Here is a 16515-nt window from a genome sequence, read left to right on the forward strand (position 1 = left end):
TGCCCAGCCAGACTGCGGCAATACTATGCCTATTTTCTGACAACATGATTCTATATGTAGAAGACCCAAAAAACTCCACCAGAAAGCTTCTAAGAACTCATAAATGAATTCAGCAAAGTAGTAGGATATAAAATTAATGCCCATAAATCATGATGTTCCTATAAATCAATAATGAATCAGATGAAAAGAAATTAGGATAACTATCCCATTCACAATAGACACACACACACACACACAGAAATCAATCTAACAAAAGAGGTGAAAGACCTCTACAATAAAAACTAGTACAGAACACCAAAGAAAGAAATTGAAGAAGCCCTTAGAAGATAGGGATAGGCAGAATTAATATTGTCAAAATGGCTACATTACCAAAAGTGCTATACAGATTTAATGCAATTCCTATTAAAATTCTAATGACATTCTTCATAGAAATAGGAAAATCAGTCATGAAATTTACTTAGCAAATCTAGGTACATCAAGAGGTCCAGAATAGTTAAAGCAATCCTTAATGAAAAAAGTGAAGTAGGAAACATCACAATACCAGACCTTAAACTATATGACAGAGTTATAGTAACAAAAACTGTATGGTATTAGCACAAAAATAGACATGAAGACCAGTGGAAGAGAATATAAGACACAGAGACAAACCCTCATAAATACAGTTATCTCATACTAGACAAAGGTGCCAAAAACATACAATGGAGAAAAGATAGGCTCTTCAACAAATTGTGCGGGAAAACTGGAAATCCATATGCAGTAGAATGAAAATTAACCATTATTTCTCACCCTACAGAAAACTCAACTCAAAGTGGATGAAGGACTTAGGCATTAGACCCAGAGACCCTGTGCCTACTAGAAGAAAAAGTAGGTCCAACTCTCTATCATGTCAGGTTAGGAATGACTTCCTCAACCAGACTCCTGAAGCATAAGAAGTAAAATCAAAAATCAATAAATAGGATGGAATCAAACTAAAAAGCTTCTTCACAGAAAAGGAAACAATCAAGAATGTGAACCAAGAGCCTACAGAATGGGAGAAAAATCTTTGCCACCTGCCCCTCAGATAGAGTATTAATCTCCAGGATATACAAAGAACTCAAAAAAAAAATAGCACCTAAAAAATCAAATAACCCAATCAACAAGTGGGCAAAGGAACTGAACAGGCACCTTGGAGAAGAAATATGAATAGTCAACAGATATATGAAAAAATGTTCAAATCTCTAGCAATTAGAGAAATACAAATTAAAAGCACACTGAGGGGGCTGGGGTTATAGCTCAGTGGAAGAGTGCTTGCCTCGCACAAACGAGGCATTGGATTGAATCCTCAGCACCACATAAAAAAATTAATACATAAAGTATTGTGTCCATCTTAAATTTTTTTTTAATTACACTGAGATTCCATCTCACTCTAGTCAGAATGGCAATTATCAAGAACACAAGTATTGGGGTTGGGGTTGTGGCTTTGTGGTACAGCACTTGCCTAGCATATGTGAAGCACTGGATTTGATTCTCAGCACCACATATAAATAAATGGATAAAATAAAGGTCCATCAACAACTAAAAAATTTTTTAAAAGGATACAAGTATTAATAAATTTTGGTGAGGATGTGGAGAAAAGGTATACTCATACATTGCTTTTGGAAATGCCAATTGGTTCAACCACTCTGGAAAGCCATATGGAGATTCCTATGAAAATTTGGAATGGAACCACAATTTGACCCAGCTATCCCATTCCTCAGTACATATCCAAATGTTTTAAAATCAGGATACTACAGAGATGCAGTCACATCAATGATTACAGCAGCTCAATTCACAATATTTAAGCTATAGAACCAACCTAGGTACCCTTCAAAAAAAATTAACACCCCAAATCCCAAATAACCCAATCAATAAATGGGCAAAGGAACTGAACAGGCACTTCACAGAAGAAGAAATAAAATGGTCAACAACAATATGAAAAAATGCTCAACATCTCTAGCAATTGGAGAAATGACAATTAAAACTACACTGAGGGGTCTGGGATTGTGGCTCAATGGTAGAGTGCTTGCATCACATGTGTGAGACACTGGGTTTGATTCTCATCACCGTATAAATATAAATGAATAAAATAAAAGTTCATCAACAGCTAAAAAAATTCAAAGAAAAACTATACTGAGATTCCATTTCACTCTAGTCAGAATGGCAATTGTTAAGAATATAAGTAACAATAAATGTTGGCAAGGATTTGAGGAGAAAGGTACACTCATACATTGGTGGAGGAACTGCAAGTTGGTACAACCACTATGGAAAGCAGTATGGAGATCCTCATAAAACTTGGGATGGAACCACCATTTTACCCAGTTATCCCACTCCTTGGTATATACCCAAAGGATTTAAAATCAGCATATTACAGGGATGCAGCCACATCAATATTTATAGTAGCTCAACTCATAATAGCTAAACTATGACCAACCTAGATGCCTTTCAACAGATGAATGGATAAAGAAAAATGGTATATATATACACAATGGAATATTATTACTCAGCCATAAAAATAATGGAGTTATGGAATTTGCTGGTAAGTGGATGGAACTGGAGACTCATGGTATAGGCAATGACATCCACAGACTGCAGGTGAAAGGATGTGAAAAAAAAAAAAATAACAAGTGAAATAAGCTAGTCCCAAAAACCAAAGGCCAAATGTTCTCTCTGATATGTGGATGCTAACACACAACAAGGGGAGGGGGAGAAGAACAGAAGTTCACTGGATTAGATAAGGGAGAATGAAGACAAGGAAGGGGGAATGGAAATAGGAAAGACAGAAGAATGAATTGGACATACCTTTCTTATGTTCATATATGAATACACAACCAGTGAAATGCCACATCATGCACAACCACAAGAATGGCATCCTAAATAGAATAATACTGTCATGTATATCTAAAAAGAACAAATAAAAAAACTTTTTTAAATGCCAAAGATATAATTTTAAAAGTCACCAGAAAAAAAAAAATGGCAGGTCACATTTAGAGGTAAACCAATTCAGATTTCAACTGTTTTTCAACGCAGCCCCTAATATCCAGGATGGCTTGTAATAATATATACCAAGACCTGAATTGAAAATGCCACAGTCTGGCTGGGCACAAAATAACTGAGCCGCCACGAGGCACTTGTAGGTTCAAACAGGAACTACTTTATTGCCCAAACTTCACCAGCACTCCACGCACACTCCCCGAGAACTCTCCCCGCCCTCTACCGGGTTTCGCGAGAACTCAACGGGAACTCCGCAGGAACTCAAGGGGAACTCCACCAGAACTCAACAGGAACTCAACGAGAACTCAAAAGTAGCGGGCGCCCGAGGCAGCAGGAGCCACCCTATTGCCAGACAGCAGGGGTCTATATACAACTGAATCCACAGCCTGTTTCAATCCAGCATCATCCAGTCACAGCAATTATACACAGCTTAACTTAATTATCATCATCTTAATGGCTCGCTGGCATCACCTCTGAACCACTCCTTCTGGCAAAATGCTAGGCGCCATCCCAACTCGGCTGTGGCTCTCAACATCTGCCCCCTTTTGTTTAATTAAACAACAAGCATGTGGTTTAGGGACCGTGCCTGTCTTAGGTTGTCCAATACTACACATGGTCCTTACCCATCATCGATGAGCTGACCTCAAGGCGTCAGCCTCCTGTCTTAGGTTGGTACCATTGCAATTGGATCTTACCTGTCATTGACTACCGNGTGCTGCGATACCTTGTTCTTGTTCTCCTAATCTTTTTTCTTTCCTAAAACCTTGTCTAGCCATAATAGTGGGTGCATTTGGATTGATGTTATTTGTTAATGTCAAACCTAATTGATCTAGGACATCTCGTCCCCATAAATTTATAGGAAGATGATCCAATACATATGGCTGTATAGTTCCTTCACATCCTTCAGGATCCTTCCAATCTAATACCATTGCACTTCTATGGGGATTAGTCACCACTCCTAAGCCTCGAAGCATTTGAGTGGCTTGTTGTAACGGCCAATGTTTTGGCCATTCTTGACGAGATATGATGCTAAGGTCTGCACCTGTATCCAGTAGCCCATTAAATTCATGTCCTTGAATATTTAGTTTTAGCATGGGGCGAGAATCTAAATTTAAAGAAAGCATAGCCCAATCTACACCTGTGGAGCCTAATCCCCTGGAACCTCTTTCTATAGTACGGCTGGAAAATTTATCATGTAGGCTGGGTATTATTAATAACTGTGCTATTCTATCTCCTGGTGAAATTACTGATATACCCCTTGAAGAACTGGCTATAATCTTTATTTCATCTTCATAATCGGGATCAATTACCCCAGGACTTATCATAAGTCCATTTAGAGTAGAAGAACTGCGTCCCAATAATAAGCCTACTGTTCCTTGGGGAAGAGGCCCTTTTACCCCTGTGGGAATGATTTGAACTCCCATCTCTGGAGTTAGTACTGCTCTGGTGGAGGTGCAAATGTCTAATCCTGCGCTCCCTCTGGTTTGTCTAGTGAGGGATCTAATGGATAATGTGTTCTGGGCACTACCCTGATGGTGTTGCTGGGTTCCTCCAGTGCCCCGTATATTTGTGGTCGTGGGCCCCAGAGCATTGGGCCCCCCCTGTCCGTTTTTTGGCAATGGAGCCTGATGCTTTTCTCCAGGATATTGTGGGTAAACATCTGGTCCTTTTCCATTTTTTGATAACAGAGTACCCTCTATGGTGGTTTTAGAATGGCATTCATTAGCCCAATGTCTCCCTCTATGGCATTGTGGGCAAATGCCCAGTATTCTACCCCTTTGATCATATCCAGTTTTGTTAAACCCTCCTCCTATGGAGCAACTCCTTCTAAAATGTCCTGTTTGTCCACAATTGTAGCATGTTTTTGGCCTGGCACCTAAAGCCTATTGTACTGCAGCTGCCAAGACTTGCCCTTGTTCATTAATGTCTCTACATAATTTAATATATGTGTTTAAATCTTCATGTTTCCATGGTCTAATGGCCTCCTTGCACCATCTATTTGCTTATTCATAGGCTAGCTGTTTAATTAATGGCATTGCTTGTTCTGTATCCCAAAAAACTCTGGTAGCTGTTTGAATAAGCCTATCTACAAATTCAGCATAAGGTTCATTAGCTCCTTGTATTACCTTAGATAATTGACCTTGTAAATCTCCATGTCCTTGTAAAGTCTTCCATGCCCTAACCGCCTCTGTAGCAATTTGTGAGTATATGGCAGGATCATATGCAATTTGTTGCTGCTGACCCTCATAAGGTCCCTTTCCCAACAACATATCTAGATTTCTCTGAGGATAACCGCCTGCTGCATTTCGCCTAGCCGTCTCCGTGCAAAATTCCTGATTGGCAACCTTCCATAACAGATATTGTCCTCCATTTAGCACAGCTTTGCACATACTAACCCAATCTGCTGGCGTCATGTCCAAGTTGGTAATGGATTCGACCATACTTACAGTGAAGTGTGCTTGAGGACCATAGGTTGTTACAGCCTCTTTCAGCTGCTTCACTGTTTTGAAATCTAGAGCATGGTGAATTCGCTGCCCTCCTGCCTCCTCAAATACAGGGCATGCTAATCTTTGAGGTCCTGTCTCAGGATCCCATCTATCAACTACGGGGGTTGGGGGCCACCCAGCATATGTTGTCTCCATAGGTGGAGCTGTTGGTTGGACACTTACGCCCTCTGGTGATAGAAAAGTGTTAGTAGCAGCCTCCTGTTGTAACTTCTCCCCTGATAGCCCTTCCTCCTTTAATCTTTCTTCCTCTGACTAGCTCAAGAGACCTTCTCTTTTACTTGATCTAACATGTCTTCTACCATAGTCTGAACTGAAGGCTTTGGACTAGGCAAACAAAATCATATCATCATCCACAATGGCAATGTGCCAACTGGCAGAGTTCCTGGGCTTTTCTTTTCCATCTCCCTTAAATCTTCACCATGATGGTCCCATTGTGATATATTCAACAACTCCTCCTTAAAAAGCCATGGGCTACATTTTTGTATTGTATCAACGTATGCCCTAACTGTTCTTGGTTTTACTGGGGTGCCTTCTTCCTCTAGCAATTTACTTAACACTCTTTCAGTTTGTTTTTTACTAATTTCTGATCCCATATTTGTACTATAAAGATAACGCAACCCAACAAGATAACACAAAACAAAACCGAAACAGAATGAAACAAAAATGGAACAAAAATGCATTGTATCAATTTTCCTATTTTTTTGAAATGTATATTCGTGGTCTATCTTTATCTCTTCCTCAGGGCCGAACAACTTTTCTAGCATCCTATTTATTTCTAGGGGCAGGCAGCTTGAAACAGAAACGTAACAAATCAAAACAAGAACACATTGTTTTTTGAAATGGTCACCCATTCTCTCGCCCTGCCCTCAGGGGCGAGCAATTTCATTTACCCCCAAGCTTCAGGCGTCCCCCTCACGGGCCACCAAATGCCGCAGTCTGGCTGGGCACAAAATAACCGAGCCGCCACGAGGCACTTGTAGGAACTACAAACAGGAACTATTTATTGCCCGAACTCCACCAGCACTCCACGCGCACTCCCTGGGAACTCTCCCCGCCCTCTACCGGCTCCGGGAGAACTCAATGGGAACTCCTCGAGAACTCAAAAGTAGGGGCATCCGAGGCAGCAGGAGCCGCCCTATTGCCAGACAGCAGGGGTCTATATACAACTGAATCCACAGCCTGTTTCAATCCAGCATCATCCAGTCACAGCAATTATACACAGCTTAACTTAATTATCATCATCTTAATGGCTCGCTGGCCTCACCTCTCAACCACTCCTTCTGGCAAAATGCCAGGCACCATCCTGACTCGGCTGTGGCTCTCAACAGAATATAGACACCAACTAAAATTACTATATCCATCAAAACTATCCTTCAGAACTAAGCATATAATAAAAACATTCCACAATAATAAGAAACAATTCATAACCATGAAACCTACACTATAAAATATTTCAACAAATATTTCATGAAAAATAAATGAAAAACAGCATAGGGATGAGCTGCAGTAAAATATTCAATGAAAGGAAACTCAAGTCTGAAATAAGAATTAGAAGTAAAATGACATGAAATAAAAATCACCTCTCTAAATAATAGCATTGAATGTAAATTGTCTAAACTCTTCAATCTAAAGACATAGATTTGTAGATTGGATTTAAAAAACAGATCCAACCATATGTTTTTTTACAAGAGACTCATGGTATAGGCAATGACATCCACAGACTGTAGGTGAAAGGATGTAAAAAAAAAATAACATGCCAATGGAAACAAAAATTAAAGATGGTAACTACTCTTATATCAAATAAAGTAGACTTCAAACCAAAATTAATCAGAAGAGACAAAGAAGTTCACTTCATACTGGTTGAGGGAATCATACAACAACAAGATAAAATGATAGTAAATATTTATGCCCCAAACAATGTTGCATCTTTTCACATAAATCAAATGATTCTCAATATTAAGAATTAAATAGACCACAATAAAATAATACTGGGTGATTATAACATACCCTTCTCACCATTAGACTATTCAGAACAAAAAAAAATACTATTAGTCAAATTGACCTAACAAACATCTATAGAGTATTTCATCCATTGACAACTAAATTCACTTTCTTCTAGCAACACATTGAACATTATCTAAAATAGATAATATTTTAGGGCACAAAGCAAATTTTTATCAAATACAAAAAGATAGAGATAATTCCTTACATCTTGTCCTATCATAATGGAATGAAATCAGAAATCAACAGCAAGATAAAAAACAGAAACCATTTTGATACCTGCAGATGAAATAATGCACTTTTGAATGAGAAATGGAACATAGAATAAATCAGGGGAGAAAAAATTTCTTAGAAACAAATGAGAATAGAGATACAACATACCAAAATCTCTAGGACAGTATGAAGGCAGTTCTAAGAGGAAAGTTTATAGCACTGATGAACATGGATGCAAAAATCCTTAATAAAATACTAACAAACCACATTCATAAAAACATCAAGAAGATAATACCCATGATCAAGTGGGTTTCATTCCAGGGATGCAAGATTGGTTAAACATATGTGAATCAATAAATGTAATTCATCAAACAGAATTAAGGACAAGAATCATATCCTTTAAATAGATGCAGAAAGGGCTTTAATAAAATCCAGTACTCATTCATGTTTAAAAAACATTTGAGAAATTAGGGATAGAAGAATTTATATCATCATTATAAAGACCATATATGAAAAACTCAAAGTCAACATCTCATTGAGGTGGAGAAAAACTAAAAGCATTCTCTCTAAAATTGGTAATAAGACATGGATGTACACTTTCACCACCCTACTCAATATAGTCGTGAAACTCTAACCAGTGCAATCAGGCAAGGGAAGGAAGGTAAAGTAATACAAATCGGAAAAGAAGAAGTCACAAATCTCTGATGACATGATTCTATAGCTAGAATACCCAAAAACTCTAAAATAAAAAGTCTAGAGCTGTCAAATAAGTTCAGCAAAGTAGTATAATGAAAGATCAACATTCACACAAATCAATAGCTTTTCTATACTCCAACAGTGATTTTGCTGAAGAAGAAAACAGAAAAAATGCCCTATTCACAATAAAATAAAATAAATATAAAATAAAATACTTGGGAATAATTCTAACTAAGGAGGCAAAGACCTCTACCATGACACTAGAGAAAGGCATTGAAAAATACCTCAGAAGTTAGGAAGACCTCCCATGTTCTTGGATAGGCAGACTTGATACTGTCAAAATGGCTATACTACCAAAAGCATTATACAGATTCAATGTAGTCCCCATAAAAAAATATCAATGTTATTCTTCACAGAACTAGATAAAAATCAGTTCTAGGGCTGGAGTTGTAGTTCAGTGGTAAAGCCCTTGCCTAGCATGTGTGAGGCACTGGGTTTGATTCTCAGTACTGCATTTTAAAATATTTTAAAAACAAACTAAAAGTGTTATTTTAAAAACAGTCCTAAAATTCATTTGGAAGAAAAAGACACCCACCCAGAATAGCCAAAGCAATACTGAACAAGAAGAGTAATACTGGAGGCAACACAATACCAGATTTCAAATTATACCACAGAGCTATAGTAACAAATACAGTATGGTATTGGCATCAAAACAGACATGAAGACCAAAGGAATAGAATTGAAAACATAGAGACAAATCCACAAAGATAGAGTCATCTGCTACTTGACAAAGTATCTGATACTTCCAAAACCATACGTTGGAGAAAAGATAACCTTTTAAACACCACATTTTGTGGTGTATAACCATTTGGTGCTGGAAAAACTTTGTATATATATACATGAGTGTATGTGTGTATGTGTGTGTGTGTGTGTGTGTGTGTGTGTGAAAGAAACTAAATCTTGCTTTGTCACCATGCAAAAAAGTTAACTCAAGTGAACCAAAGACCTAGAAATTAGGCCAGACACTCTGCAACTGCTAGAGGAAAATGTAAGCTAAACACTCCAACATATTGGCACATATATTGACTTCCTTAACAATACTCCTAAAGTTCAAGAAATAAAACCAAGAATCAATAGTTGGAGAGCATCGAATTAAAAACTTCTGCACAGAAAAGATAACAAGAACATGAAGAAAGAGCTTACAGAATGGGAGAAGATCTTTATCAGCCACTACTCAGACAGGGTATTAATATTCAGAATATATAAAGAACTCATAAAACTTAACACAAAAAAACTCAATTAATAAATGGGCAAAAGAACTGAACAGACACTTCTTAAAGGAAATACAAATGGCCAGTAGATGTGAAAAAAATGGTCAACATCTCTAGCAATCAGGGAAATGCAAATCAAATCTACATTGAGACTTCATTCACTACAATCAGAATGGCAATTATCAAGAATACAAGAATACAAATAATAATAAATGCTGATGAGAATGTGGGGGGAAAGGCTCGCTCATATATTGTCAGTGGGACTGAAAATTAATACAGCTGCTTTGGAAAGCAGTGTGGAGGGTGCCCCAAAACTATCCCACTCCCTGGTATTTATCCTGGTATTTATCCCTGGTATTTATCCAAAAGAACTAAACTCAGCATACTATAGTGATACAGCCACATCAATGTTTATAGCAGCACAATTCATAATAGCCAAGTTTTGGAATCAGCCCAGGTGCCTGTCAAGTCATGAATGGATAAAGAAAATGTAGTGTATATATACTCAATGGAGATTTACTTGGCCTTAAAGAAGAATAAAATTATGACATTTGCTCATAAATACATGAAAATAGAGCACATCATGCTAAATGAATTAAGTCAGATGCAGAAAGTCAAGATTGAAATGTTTTCTCTCATAAGTGGAATCTAGAGCAAAATAAGGAGAAAGGGGGTAGGGTTCAGAGAATCCCATAAAAATAGAAGATTCAATGCGATTCCAATTAAAGTCCCAATGTTATTCCTTAGAGAAATGGAAAAAGCAATCATGAAATTCATTTGGAAAAATAAGAGACCAAGAATAACCAAAGTAATCCCTAGCAAGAAAAGTGATGCAGGAGGCATCATAGTACCAGAACTCAAAATATACTACAAAGTATAGTAACAAAAATGGCATGATATTGGCACCAAAATAGATATGTAGACTAATGGTACAGAGAAAAACCCACGTAAATACAGTTATCTCATACTAGACAAAGGAGCCAAAAACATACATTGGAGAAAAGATAACCTCTTCAACAAATGGTGCTAGGAGAACTGGAAATCCATATGCAGCAAAATGAAACTAAACCCCTATCTCACACCATGGACAAAACTCAACTGAAGGCCTGGGGTTGCGGCTCAGTGGCAGAGCACGTGCCTTGCACATGTGAGGCACTGGGTTCGATCCTCAAAACCACATAAAAATAAATAAACAAAATAAAGATATTGCATACATCTATAACTAAAAAATATAAAAAAAAAAAAACTCAAAGTGGATCAAGGACCTAGGACTTAGACCAGAGACCCTGCATCTAATAGAGGAAAAAGTAGGCCGAAATCTTCATCACATCAGATTAGGCCCTGACTTCCTTAACAAGACTCCTAAAGCATAAGAAATAAAATCAAGAATTAATAAGTGGGATGGATTCAAACTAAAAAGTGTCTTCTCAGCAAAAGAAACAATCCATGAGGTCAAGAGAGAGCCTACATTTGGGGAGTGAATTTTTGCCACACACATGTCAGATAGAGCACTAATCTCCAGGATATATAAAGAACTAAAAAAACTAAAAAAAAAAAAAAAAAGAACCTTAACACCAGAAAAACAAACAACCCAATCAATAAATGGGCTAACAAACTGAACAGACACTTCTCAGAAGATGATATACAATTGATCAATAAATATATGAAAAAAAATGTTCGACATCTCTAGTAATTAGAGAAATGCAAATCAAAACTACTCTAAGATTTTATCTCACTTCAGTCAGCATGGCAGTTATCAAGAATACAAACAACAGTAAGTGTTGGTGAGGATGTGGGGAAAAAGGCACATGCATACACTGCTGGTGGGACTGCAAATTGGTGTAACCAATATGGAAAGCAGTATGGAGAGTCCTTGGAAAACTGGGAATGGAACCACCATTTGACCTAGTTATCCTGCTCCTTGGTCTATACCCAAAGGACTTAAAATCAGCATACCACAGGGACACAGCCACATCAATGTTTATAGCAGCACAAGTCACAATAGGTAAACTGTGGAACCAACCTAGATGTCTTTCAATAGATGAATGGATAAAGAAACTGTGGTGTATATACACAATGGAATATTACTCAGAAATAAAAGAGAATAAATTATGGCATTTCAGGTAAATGGTTGAAGTTGGAGAATATCATGCTAAGTGAAGTTAGCCAATCCTAAAAAACCGAAGGCTGAATTTTCTCTGGTAAGTGGATGCTAATCTATAATGGGAGGGGTGCATGGGATGAGTGGAGAAACTTTTGATTGGGCAAAGGGGAGGGAGGGAAGGGGGGAGGGCATGGAGATATGAAATATAGTGGAATGAGATGGACATAATTACCCTAGGTACATGTATGATTGCACAAATGGTGTGAACCTACTTTGTGTACAACCAGAGAAGTGAAAAATTGTGCTCTATTTGTGTACAATGAATCAAAGAGTACTCTGCTGTCATGTATAACTGATTAGAACAAATTAATAATTTTTTAAAAAGTAAAATAAAAAATAGAAGAGAAATTATTGGAGTACAGGAAGTAGATTGAGTCGGGGAGAGGACGAACAGGAAAGAAGAATGGTGAAATGAATCTGATGAAACTCTCTCTGTGTATATATAAATATTCTACAATGAATTTTACCTTTATGTATCTCTAGAAAGCACTAATTAAAAGCTGCAAATAAATAGAAGATCAGTAGAATAAGGGAAAGGGAACAAGGCAAGAGAGGTGGGAGGAAAATGGGAAGTACTTGGAACTGAATCATATCCAATTATATCTAAAGCTTGTAGAATTATGTCAAAATGAACCACAATATCATGTATAAGTATAATGCACTAATAAAAATGTTTGGAAGTGTTTGGCTACTGTTAAGGTCATGTAAAGGTTTGGGGAAAGTTACTTTGCTAAATCCATAAGTAGGAAGGGAATCTTGAGCATCATCATTATCATTATTATTATTACTACTACTACTACTAATAATAATAATAATAAGTAATTAGCTTCTTTCAAATTCATAAAATGGATAAAGATGGTATTAAACAATCTATAAATAACATTGAATAAAATTTGTTCCCACGTTAAGGATGGTTCAACTTGTGATTTTTCAAATTTACCATGGTGGAATAGTTATAGGCATTTAGTAGAACCCATAGTTTGAACTTTGGATTTGGCTCTTTTCTTGGGCTAGCAATGTGTAGTACATACCTCCCTCCTAAAGTTGCACAGCAGCAGCAGCAAGGTACAGCTACCAGTCAGCCCTACAATATGTGCAGGGGGAGGGAATACTTTATAGTGTATTATGTTGCTAAGCTAGGATTCTATAAGTTAAGTGTTACTTTGGATATTTTCTATTCATTGTAAGTTTATTAGGACATAACCACATTAAGGAGCGCCTGTAATTTATGCCTACCTTGCTCCCTTTTGCTGGGTTATGCACATAGACACAGATAGCCTTCAAAGCCGTTTAGAGCATCTTGATCTTCAGCCAGTCTCTGCCCCTGTGTAGCCAACATCCTTCCATGCATAACCATCCCATCATCCTGGATTTCCTATGTACCACTATGCTAACCAATACATTTCAACAACTAGAATGCCATTAAATGAGTGATTGTTCATATGGTTCCCAGAACCATTGACCTGTGATTGAGCATTCTCTCTAGAGTACTCCCTAAAATGTCAAGGATCCCATCACCTCTACCCACCATTACCCTCCTTTTGTCTAGCTCACAATCCACTCACAGTGGAAATAAAAAGCTTCCCCTTCATGTTCTCTTTCGATTCCTCTGTTATAGGAAGAGTCCCAAGGTCTGAATCTCTATGTGTAGTTCTACAGTCCCCTAGTAAAGAAATTTCCCTTCTGATATACATTGAAAAACCTATGGCCATAAATCCTCACTTTACAATTATCCCAGTAGATCCTAAAAAGTTATCCCCATTGATGTTTCCTTTTTGAGGTATTTCTTAATTGGCTCCCTTTGTTTCTACCTGTTTATTCTCAGGGTTAGCATACCTGTTGGTTTCCTGTAAATTACTCAATTATTCATTACAAGCAATTTAAAGAAACCCTGTGATGTGACCCTGCTCTGTTACTGGTTTGTATTCCACAACTCCTTACTAACTACTACATAACACATGCATAGCCACAGTCAGGCAAGAGAATATCAAGAGTCACCCAAGGAGATCATCTGGGCCTCCCACATATTCTTTCCCATTTGTACTGCAACAGTAGTTCTTTCTTTTCCTTGATAAGAGTCTATTACTCCTACCAAAATAGTGATACTTTCTGCTTACTGATCTCTATACACAAGGAACTTCAGAAATGCCTATTCAGCAGTCACAGATATAGGTACAATGGAACCCTGGCTGTATCTCCTGGTGAAAGGGAATTCTCTTTAGAGACCAGAACCTCTGCAAAGCCCAAAGCTGATGAATTGGGAAGCATAAAGTTGCCCCCTGAGTAAGTCACTGGGAATAATGGAAAGTGAGGCCACTGTGACCTCAATCCTTTGGTTTCCAGACATATTCTTCCCACTGGGAACCCAGTGCCACCTGGAGGTCTCTGATTCAGTGCATATGTTGCATTCTGGATGATGACACCCCATCCTTCAGAATACTGCCTCTAAGGTTATGCTTCCGCTGAACCTTCAGCAGTCCATTCACATACTCTACTAAACTAGCAGCTTCTGGACGATGTGGTGTGTGACACCAGATAATGTAATGCTCATGGACCCACTTACATACCTCCTTCACTACAAAGTGTGTCCCCTAATAGGATACTATCTTTTGTGAGATTTCATGTTTACAGACTATACACTCTAGCAGCCCCTGAATAGTGAAGCTAACTGAAGCTCTGCCAGAAGGAAAGGAAAATTCATACTCAGAATATATTTCCATTCTTGTAAGAAAGAAGAATGGCCCTCCTGAAAGAGAAAAGAGACTCAAGCTGGAGAAATGATGTCATATCGGGGGGTCTCAGCATTGATCTGTGTTGCACATTGGACATTCAGAGCCAGTGGCAGCATCAAAGGCCTCTCTGAGGAGGATTCCATGTTGTTGAGCCCACCATCAGTCTCCATTTCTCATATTATAGCCACCCTGTTCATGTGTGCATTTCCACTGGATGATGAATGAAAAGTAGCTAATGTCAACTTTGTTGAGTCATTATTTTCTGCTTTACTGTTCAGTTCATCTTTATGCTTTTGCTGGTCATTAATATACTCTCATATGTTCATCCATATTGCCTCTACCTCACACCTCCTTATCTCCAATTATCCTATCCTTTTCTTTCTAGGCCTTTCACTGGGCCATTGGACAATATGCAGGAATCTGTGTATATGCCTATCTTGTACCACTTCTCTTTTCACGTGAAGTAATAACAAGGCATACCACTCAAAGCTCCACTGGAAAGATCTTCTTTTTCTGTCTTTTGGGGGCATCCTAGGGTGGGTATGAATGAAATGCAGCTGCTATCCATTTTAAATTATACTCAGATACCAAGACAATTCCACCATAAGCCAAACTAAGGCCTTTTCCTCTTCCTTCAAGTAGCTATATAAGATCACATGGCCAAAGCTGTGACCTGAGGAAGGGGCACTGAAGTGACTGTGATGGGTAACATGGGGGTCTGAGCTAGTGCCCACACAGCTTACTCATATCTTTTCCCCACCCAGTTTGTATTTCAGATGCACCAGCTCATTCCTGTAATAGATTGCTAAGGGTTCCTGACTGTGATTTCATAGGGCTGAGAGGACTTAGCTCATAATGAGAAGTTCTATACACACAGTCACTTGGTATTCCATGGTCATGGTTATTTCTACCAGGACCCAGAAGCATACCATAAGCTATATCTAGAAAGTCATATACTTTTTTTGATGCAGATGGTGGCATGCGTCTGACTACTGATCCCTTAAGAACCTCACTGAAGTGGCAGGTCCCTGGATATTCTTAAGGTTTTTCTCACACCTTCTGGAGCCAGTATACCTTACGAGGATCTCCAGTGAGCTGGCTGCCTCTTATCTATCCTGGCAATCACAGCATCAGTGTATTGGATCTGGGTGATGATCTATGAGTTATCTATATAATCAATATCTTTTTGAACTATGACAGAAAACAGCAGAGTTAACATGTACCTGGGACAAAGTGCAAATAAAAATATTTCTCCACATGATTTTGAAATGTCTATCTTCTTTGCTTGATTGGTTGAAATGGAAAGGAACATTTTCTTCAATACAATGGCCGTATGCAATGTACATAAGACCTTATTAATGTGCTAGAAAAATCATACCATGTCTAACAGCATCTCCACCTGGGATTAGTACCTAGTGAAGTGTGGGTAGTGTACATTCTTCCAAATAAATCCAATTACTGCAACTCAGAGAGTAGTAAATTGAATGAAGATGATGACCACCATACCTATATCTTCCATATCTTTAGGAGTGGTTCTAATCTCTGCTATGCCTCCTGTTATAAGGTTCAACTTATTCTCCTGGACATATGTGTGTGGGATGGTGCAGGTTCACAGGCTCCTCCATGGTTTTCCTAAATGTTGGAGTCACCTGCAAGGACAAATAGACCCCAATGCAAAAGCTGATTTGGATGGTGACACTGACGACAACACACATACACACACCAATAAGGCAAGATATATTTCATTGTTTACGTAATTGAGGTCTTTAGAGGAGTAAAACAAACCTCTCAAGCAGTTACAAAATTGCTTTGTGGAACTTACTAGGTTCATAGAAAGACTAGGGTGAGAGCTCTCAGCGGGGCACGGGCTTGCTTGGTTTGAATCTCCCGCAGGCAACGCTAACCACTGAGGGACACAGCGT

The sequence above is a fragment of the Marmota marmota genome, unplaced genomic scaffold (assembly GCF_001458135.2).
Source record: "Marmota marmota marmota unplaced genomic scaffold, marMar, whole genome shotgun sequence".
NCBI lineage: Eukaryota > Metazoa > Chordata > Mammalia > Rodentia > Sciuridae > Marmota > Marmota marmota.